Raw genomic sequence first — 10,153 nt, forward strand, 5'->3', positions numbered from 1 at the left:
GGACTGCCCACTGTCCTTCCACGGTGCTGATGAACGTTGAGAAACACAGAATGTCTGGCTCACGCGGTTCCATAGGTCGCATGCAGAGCAACCTGGGTCCCAAGGCGACAATACGGTTACAGCACAGTCACCGGTAGAACTGTTCTGTCGCGCAAACCACCGAAACAATGGAAACGCGGAAGCCACATGAGACGAGCAGAAATCGCGACGGGACCTGTTCGGGCCAGTTCAGTGTTTTCCCGCTAGGTGCCGTTCGTTTTGCTGGAGTCGCGAATAACTTTCCACTTCGTTCTTTTTTTTTTATTATTTTTTGTGGCACAACATGCTATTGTTCCTGTTTCGCCACTCCCGCCATCTGACGGGGCTTAAGATTTTCTAACGTCGCCAATTCCTTTTGTCGGTTTTACCTTACGATAGACCACGGAGGACGCTACAAGCAATGCAATTAAATCCAATACCGTGTAAGTGTCACGTGAACTTAAAGAGGGTCGAAGTGGCGCGTTGCCACTTGAAACTTTGAATTGGTTGAGATGGCTCGTAACTTCTGCTACAGATCATCGTAATAGACATTTTGCTAATGGCGAATTTCACTGGTCGTTTTGGAGCGCGCCGGTACCGACTTCTTTGGAGCGCGCCTATTTCATTGGGCGATCGGGATCGAGACGGTCGTGTTCCACTCGTCGTTTTGGGTCAGCTCCCCATCCAGATCTCGATCTCGATCCGAGAAACGTCGCTCCGCCGATTTCGGCGGATGCGACCTGAAGCCAGCCTGGCCAGCCCTCGGCGCGCATGCTTGACTTCTTTTCTCGCGGGCATCTCGCCTCGGAAGAATTTGTATTCACCAATGTTTGTTTGCAAACAAGCTCGCTGCCGCCCACTATCGGCAGACCCCTGCGCGCTTCCGATTTTCCTCTTCTTTTCCTCTTGTCACACATTCTTTTGTTATTTGTACTGCATTCTACAAAGCGCGTAGGTTCTTACAAACCTATTATAGGTACCTCTCCGAAGGAAAATCTTATTTTCCGATCGCTGCGTGTTACTGAAGAAGAAATAAATACACTACCGGAAGTCTACTGGGGCACCAAATACTGTAGCGCCCTCGTGGTACCAACTCCTACCGAATACGGTGAATTGGCCGCTCGCGACGTGCCGCCCCAAGTGCCTTTAACTTTTACGCCGTGTGTGAATTCCCGCCAAAACGGAGTTTGTGCTGATTGGAAAAAATAAACAGAAACTTCGAAGATAAAAAAAAGGATGAGATAACGGGTGTCTTGCGATCGCAACATACTGATAACATTTTCATTTTCCCTTATCATTTCATGGTGATACTGCGATCAAAGGAAAAACATCGGAACTTCTAAACAATTTCGCAAAAGTCATCGCAGGCATTTCTATAGTTATTATAGTTGACTTGGAGTGGGATATACTTAGGTACCTTAGGAGATAACTGCGCTTTGACTTGTGAGTAAGTATAAATCCCTTTCCCAAGGGCGTCACCATCTTTGAATTTCGTCATTTCCAGCATGGGCGAAAACATTGTTTTGCCGTCGCCACGCCAATAGAAGACATTTAAGATATTGAGACGCGCGTCTGCGGTTGGTCGACGTCCGCATTGTCTAACCATAACCACGTTTATGAGGGATAACAAAGAAGTTAGAGCGTCGTCTTCTTTCGAAACAAAAATTTAAAGCGAAAGTTGCGCAAATAGATTTTATCTTTTGCACTTCACTGCCCTTGCAAGTATACAGCGTGTGTCGTGTACCATGCACAGGAAAAGGACACCGCGTTGTAAACATAGCTTTGGTTTAAAAGAGAGACATTTCTTCCTTGCAACTCAGCAGCTTGACCCCTAACGGCTTGAAGCCTCACGCCCCCTTTCCCACTACGCAGCTTCGTTAGATCCAAGCCGATTCCTAATAGTTTGGCAGTGAGGCAGTTCACTGGACTTTCTAAACTTGCCTATGGTTGTCATTGGAGATATGAATATTGATCTATTATGTTCTAGCCCAGCGTGTCGACAGTTTCTTGATGTAATTGAATCCTACAACTGTAAAAATGTGATTGATGTACCAACGAGAATTACACAAGAAACTGAAACGTTGATTGATCTATGTGTTATTATTTCACAAGTGAATAATGTAATCTCTGGTGTTTTGTCGTGCGACCTAAGCGACCATCTGCCTATATTTTGTATATTGCCATGCTCAACATCCAGAAAATGTCCAAAAACTGAAATGTTGTATAGATCTATCAACCACGAGAAAATTAATTCATTTTGCCTACTCATGTCTGACATAAATTGGGATGATGTATATCATGAACAAAACCCGAGTCAAGCGTACGATATCTTCTTACAAAAGCTGCTCGACTGTTACCACTTATCATTTCCGTTGCTGAAATTACGAACGCACAAGAAGGCAAGGAAGCCCTGGATAACGCAAGCGCTGTATAAACGGATTAGTGACCGTAACAAGGTATACGACAGATTCATTAAGAGCAGAGACAAATGTGTTCTGGCAGAGTATAAAATGGTGAGAAATAAGGTTAATTGTGAGAATAAGAAAGCACCACTGGAATATTACAAGCATAAGTTTTTGAGCATTCAAGGCAATCCGAAGAAGATTTGGGAAACAGTATCAAGCTTTAGCTCGAAAGATGTACATAGATATCCGGACCAATTAACAATTGATGGTGTCCTGTTCTCTGGTGAATCATTAGCAAATAAGTTTAATTCCCACTTTGTAGCCTCTGGTGCATCACCATTCTCGATGGACCACAATGGAGCGGAATCTTACGTAAGCAAAAATGTACCTGCCTCAATTTTTCTGTCTCCTACATGTGAGGAGGAAATATTTACTATGATCAATGCTTTGGCTAACAGTTCCGCAGCTGGCGAGGATGAAATAAAAGCTGAACCAATTAAAGCGGTGTCTAATTTAATTTCAGCGCCTCTCGCTCACATTTTTAATGCCGTATTAAGCACAGCCATTTTCCCAGAGAGAATGAAAATTGCTGGGGTGTGCGTGTTGCATAAAGGGGGAGCACCAAATAAACTAAATAATTATCGACCAATATCGGTTTTACCATTGTTTTCAAAAATATTAGAGAGACTTGTAAACGCAAGACTTACCAGCTTCCTTACAGCCAATACTCTGATCGTAAACCAGCAATATGGGTTTCAAAAGGACAAATCAACCGAAATGGCGTTATTGAAAGTAGAAGATAAGATAATCAGCAATATTGAAAATAAAATCTTTACACTCGGGATTTTTTTAGATTTTAGAAAAGCTTTTGACTCGATTAAGCATGACATTCTTTTAAAAAAATTGCCAAAATACGGTATAAGAGGTACAGCGTTGGAGCTAATTTGAAGTTATCTAACAGAACGGTCACAGTATACGGTAATAAACGGAGTGCAGTCCAGGCTTGAAACTATTGAGTATGGTGTACCTCAGGAATCTATCTATCTTAGGTCCCCTGTTATTTCTTCTCTACATAAATGACATTGTTAATCTGCCACAAACCCCCGACATTATCATGTACGCAGACAATACAAATGTATGTTTTTCTCATTTGAACTTGATGGAACTAGAATTTTTGTCGAATGAGAGACTAAACAATTTATCACTATGGTTGCGGTCTAATAAACTTCAGCTTAACACTGGTAAAACGAAATATATTCTTTTTAAACCAAAAAATAAACCGGTTAGTTATAACATGAGTATCACATTTGAAGGAACTATTATAGAAAACGTAAGCTCACATAAATTTCTTGGTGTCTGGTTTGATGAAAGTTTGACTTGGTCGCGCCATGTTGAACAGCTCTGCTCGAAACTTTGCCAATCTATTGGCATATTACGCAGGCTTAGATTGCTTCGTCCATGTTGGTTAAAACGTCAATTATATTACGCATTGTTATACTCTCACCTAAACTATTGTTTACTTATATGGGGTACAACAGGAACTACGAATTTTAACAGGTTACTTGTTCTACAAAAGAAAGCAATTCGATGCATAGACAATTTAGATTTTTGCGCTCACACCGCTCCTTCTTTCTCCAAACATAAGATTTTTACAATTCAGCAACAATATAACTTCAAATTAGCCTTATTAATTTATAAAGAGATAAAAAACAGCGGGTCCTTGTCTATAGATTTGTATCCAAGGAAAATTACGACATATAATTTACGGCATGAGTTATTCCTTCAGGAGAGAATTCGCACAAAATACGGGTCACAGAAATTGAGCTTTTTGATTCCGGAATATTTAAACAAATTTTCAGAAGTATTAGATTTTATAAATTGCTGTTCTGTTTTGCGGAGCTTTAAAAAGGAAATAAAAGAGTACATTTTTACTCTCTCAGCTTAAATATTGGGCCGCTGCTTCTTGCTCTCCAGATTCAGATGATTACTATTTTATGCATTCATTTATAAATCGATTTAAGGCAAATCATCCCAGTTTGTGTCTGGTTTGTGTTTAGTTTGTGTTTAATTTGTGTTTTGTTTGTGTTTAATTTATGTCAAAACCGTTTCTGTGAAAATATTTTCACCTTGAATTTTATTATGACTTCGACACTGCTGCTGCGACTGCTGTAGCGCCGAAAAGGGGAATGGAGCCTTGTCAGGTAGCTTCGGGAACCTTTTGCTCCTCCCTCCCCGGCATTTCATATGTCAAATAAACTTCAAACGTACAAGTTAGGCCTAGGCGGCGACGGCCCTTACCAGGAGCCTGCTGAATTTTTTTAAAATTCATTTTAACCCCTTTCACGCTGCAAAACTATTCTATGCGCCTGAGTGTAAGTCGGAGTTCTGGCTTTGACGACCACGCGATGCGCACGTCATAGCTAGTACCTTGATGGGTGGCACATTAGCTTGGCTCCCTGTATATTTTGGTCGTGTAGATTGCCTTGCAAAAAGGCGTGAGGTACAGTGCGAATAGAACGAGTGACATCGGACAACCCTGTATAAACAAAGACAATACCTTGCTGATGGCGGACTCCCCGCAGAACCCACAGGCCGTCATGACAGTGTCAAAAAATAGGAACAGCCCTAATGCTGGGATTCAGAGCCCAGGGGTGCTATGTCGCGCTTTTTTGACTCCCAAGAGACTTGGAAGAGGGAAGTGACGTCAACGACACAGCAAACGCAGATTGGGTGTTGATTTCGTTTTCTTCTGTCAACATCCAATCTGCGTTTGCTGTGTCGTTGATGTCACTTCCTTCTCCCTAGTCTCCTGGGAGTCCAAAAAGCGCAACATAGCACCCCAGAAATCGGCCCTGATGAGTTTCAGGTGTGGAAGGGAACTCGAGCCCGACGACGTCACCATCCAGGGTAACCCAGTGCCGTGGGAGGAAAAGTAAAAGTATTTGGATGTGTGGATTCACACGGGACACAACCACCTAATAGAGTAAGAGGCCACGCCTCAGGCAAAGACAAGCCGCGGAATCGCGGCCAAGGCCCTCTGAGGATGTGTCCGCTACGAAGCGACCCGTGCAGTGTGGAAGATGGTCGCGGTGCCGGGGCTCGCCTTAGGAAATGGTGTGCTGTGCCGATCGCCACGAACCCCGGAATGCCTCGAAGCTCGACTAAGAGAAGCCGGATGGGCAGCTCTAGAAGCCAGAATAGGAGCACCGAATAAGGCCATACAGGGGGACATGGGATGGGCCAGTTTTGATGAAAGGGAGGCCCGAGCAGAGCTGGGTTTCGAGAGGTGCCTCAGCAGGATGGGGAGAGGGCTCTGGGCGAGACAGGTGTACAAATATGTACACCTGAAAAGCATCTCGACCTGATGGGGGCGTCGAACGCGCCAGCTGCCCTGCTGTATGGTGTTAGTGACCCACTCCTCTGCCCGGCCGAAGAGCAGCAGGAAGGACAACGGGGAGGCATACGGGTCAAGGTGAACGAAAGAAACTGCAGCGGGAGGCTGAGACAGCGGCACGGAAGTCGGCGATGACCCTGTACGCTAGAGGGAAGCAGGAGATTAAGAGAGTTGACTTCTTGGATAACAGCATGGGCAGTGCACTATACTCTTCGACGCCCGAAACGGGATGCTGCGGACTCGACTACATCGAGCGAAGTACTCATATGTGGACGTGAGATGCCTTCGGTGCACACAAGGAGTTGCTTAGACGGCGGAACACGTCATACTCGAGTGCTCGGGCCTCTAGCCAGAAGTGGCGTGCGGCGGGAACATGGGGGTGGCGCTGGATTTCCGGGACGGCGACGACAACGAAGCCGAAGCCGAACAGCGAGCCAGGGGAGGAGGCCCATCGATATATCACCAGTCGAGACAACCAAACGAAGACTCCTGAGGGCTGGTGGAAGGCGAAGCAAGCTGAGAGAATCCTACGAGTGGCTAGATGCAGCGTACTAATCGAGAACCCCCGACAAAGAGGGGTTAGCCCCACCTCCATATCCAGACCCAGTCATATGAAGGAAGAATGGCATCCGTTAATTAAAACTCGAGTTGGTCTACGCAAAAGTCGTTAGCCCACCTCGCAGTGTCTTAGAATTGAAAATAAAGAAAACGAGTGGTACCATATTCATAGAACCCCTTTTTTAGATCGACCTGCATTACAGCTATCGGGGTTTGCATCGCGTTCGCCGTTTCAGATATCATTCGCATATTACGTTGATTATAGAGCCAATCGTTCGTCTTTTCAATTTGTTTGTTTGATGTTCTCCGACGATTGTTCGCAGCGCACTCTAGAGGCGCTTTGTCAGTATTGTAGCGAGGATTTTATGATGTAGCGTGAGTAAACTGATAGGCCTATAGTCGCAAGCCGATCGCGTACTTTGGCCGGTAATTGTTTTCGGTATTGGAACTGTAACCGTTTGTCTCACGGACGTTGCCAGCTCCGCTACGCACGCAGCAATATCGCATAGGCTTCGTTTTACCTTTAAGTCCAGCCCACGGTATACGAGCCAAGGGGACCAATCAGACAGCGTCAAAAGGGCATCATCCTCGTGTTTCTCATGTGTCTGTACGTGTTCTATCATCGCTGAGCCAATCAAAAACAAAAAAGTCCAGTGTCTTGCGCTTTCGACGCTGCTTGATTGGTCCATTAGCTTGGATAGGTCTACTGCGTCAGGACTTAGGCTGACACTAAGTATAGAAACTATCGATGATGAGGCATTCACACCACGTTTGAGTGCGCTATAGCATTCAATTAAATACATTTATATTGTGTTACAGGGTCTTTATTTTCGGCTTTTTACGTCTCTTTCGAAAATTCGTAAAAGGTGCCTGAGGAGGTTTCTGATATCGCCTAAATACGGGGATAACTCATGCTGCTGGCTGTAAGCCAGCAGCGTGACCCTACTCAAAAAGGAATCAAAGATCGCGAAACGCTGATTTAATCTGTGGCGATGGGAGGAGCCTGTTCCGAAATCAGGACCACTGTCGAGCAATGCCGAGCGAAGGATCCTCGCGCTTCCGACCGGTGGAACCGCGGAGTGATATCTCGAATGCGTGGGGCTCGTTGCCCATACAGCCCGGACCAACGCTGGCCCGGACCACGATTCACCCCAGCTAGCGCGCGCTTGAGTCCTCGGGAGCTGACGACCGGACATATCACTCCCGCGGAAGACGAAAACAACAACAACCACAGTTTGCTGTTTTTGAGACGATTACTGTTGTATTCTGTTCACTCTCCGCGAGAAAAATACATTTTCGACTACTCTTTACTTGCTTCTATCATCTACAAATCATGCGCATGTTATAATATCAGCGTTTGCAACCGCAACGAAATGTCGCGTTTTCATTCGTCACATGTCATTCTGGCTGCCGGCACATTGCCGGAGATAACCTTGATTTTTGATAGCTCTTTTAATAGGGAAATTGGCAGCAAGTCGTTATGATTTATGGATTTCTAGGATGCTTATAACCCGCAGAGTGAGTTATCGCCATATTTAGGCGATCTCATAAACCTCCTCAGGGCATCTTTAAGTAAGCAACTTCGAAACATCTCGCCTGTCGTTTTAAGTCTCTTCCAGACGTGAAGTGTTCCTGGACGCAGCATTTTTTCTTCGTTGACGTTGACGCGTGATTTGCTCGCGTACGCAACATCCCATCAGCTAAACGGGTCCTTCGTTTCCTTCGACTAAGCGCAAGCTTGCGATCAGGTCAAACACAATTATCTATGTGGTGTCTTGACCGCCTTTTGTTTTTCTTGATCATTTCTTCTACTTTTAGAAAACCTTTACAAAAGTCATGATCAGTCAGCTCATTGTTAATTGGCATCTGACGGCGCGCTTTTCAATTACTAGAGGGGTGCGACAGGGCTGCCCGCGCTGTCCCGCATGCTTTCTTGTGGTCTGCCTGGAGCCACTGTTACGAAGAATCCAAGAAAGCGGAAGTGTTCGCGGTTTCCCGCTCCCTGGTCTGGGCACGATATCCGTATCCGCTTATGCGGGTGACGTGTTGTTGTCTTTACGCGACCCTCAGAGCTTTTCAGAGGTTTAAGCTATCTTCGCTCGCAAGGCAGCACTCTCCGGCGCCTAACTAAACCACGGGGAAAGCTTGGCGCTTCAGTTTGGCAAATCCCCTGACGCTTCTCTTGGCGTCATTCCCTTTGTGCGAGTGGTGAGAGTACTGGATGTCCTCTTTTCGAAATATGAAGATGGAGTACTGGGTGTCTTCTCTTTCGTCGACACAGTGTTTTTAATAAAATCAGTCATTTGTGCGAAACTCTGGTACGCGGCTAAAATGTCGGTACCGCCACAGGCGGTACCGAAATTTTAGCTGCGCGAAGAAAACACGTAGAAAAAAACGTAGAACCACACGTAGAAAAAAACGTCCCTCATGTCCTCATCTCATGGGACCAAAAAACCGAACTAGTTGCGAGGCCTGCTCTGCGCCTGCCCCTCGATAGTGATGGCTGGAGCATGTCGTGTGTATACTCCGTGTCACTAGTTCCGTGCAGTACAGGCGAAGGCAACGCTATGCTAGGGAAGAAAGGGCAAGCACTAAGAATTAGGCTGGGGGATGAGGTGAGAAACCTACTCTCCTCACTAACGCTCCTTGTGCTCTCCTGTCTCCCCTCGCCCTCAATTGCCTTCCTCTCTCGTTCCGCCTTCGTAATGCTCGCCCTTTCTGTCTTCGCCTGGCGCTGCCTTCGACTGCACTGCACACAACTGGTGACACGGAGTATAGTAACTTTTGCAGTTGTTTGCCTTGAAGTGTGTGTTGGACCTGGTGGATGATGTGGGATATTGAGGCCGCGACCAGCTATGTGCTGGTTGGGGCATTTACGCCGGGTCCTCGTTCCTGGGAAACTAGGAAATTCGTGTCCTGCGGCAGAGACTCCTTTGCCGTAATACGCCATGGTTGTCGCAATGCAACACCGGGTAGCGGAAGTGTTGCCCGACGTCAGTGCCCAAGAGACAGCAGCATCCCGTTTATGTGCAGCCCTCAGCGTGTCTGACGTGTCTGCCCGACACTAAGCTCATTGTTCCCGGGTGTCCTTGGAAAAGATGTTAACTTGGGACCACGGCAAGCGGCCGACATTGGCTGGGAATATGGGTGGTATTTTCCGCCCAACAAAAACAGGTTAGCACGCTGGGGAGTCACTGCGACTGATGGTTGACCCCAATTTGCTTCCCCAGAGACAAATCAGCATGCATTCGACACATATGTGGATGCGCGCACTTTTTTGCACTGGTGTCACGGATGTTTCGGACCCACTTCCGCTCCTAAACGCGTGTGCGCAGGCGTTTCGCCAAGCTCGTAGTCACCCTAGACCGCCTAGGTTTGTGGCAGTATATAGAATTAGGAAATGTTTCAAATGCTGTGAACGCTACCAACAAATATAGAGCACCACCTGGAAAATCCACTTTAGACACTAGGTGAACAGGAGTTCCTCAGGCGTTGGCACTCTCCGTTTCTTTGTTGTGAGTTGCAACAAGGTCTGCATGTGCCCCACAACTGCGTTTCGCTAAGTAGGATGTAAAGTTAGTAGGTTAGTATAGAGCAGCCCAATTTGTAAATATGTAATTAAGTGTTTTTTTTTTTTCTTATGATGAACTGGAATTTTTTTTAGATGTTAAAAGACTGGAGCACCGCCTAGTGGCGTTTGCCATGAAGGGTGTGTAGACCATCATACAAAAAACAGTCTGCAAAAAGATTCGAAAGCAAATCACCACAAGATCCATGC

This window comes from Ixodes scapularis, unplaced genomic scaffold (genome assembly GCF_016920785.2).
Source record: "Ixodes scapularis isolate PalLabHiFi unplaced genomic scaffold, ASM1692078v2 PGA_scaffold0__279_contigs__length_252992795, whole genome shotgun sequence".
Taxonomy (NCBI): Eukaryota; Metazoa; Arthropoda; class Arachnida; order Ixodida; family Ixodidae; genus Ixodes; species Ixodes scapularis.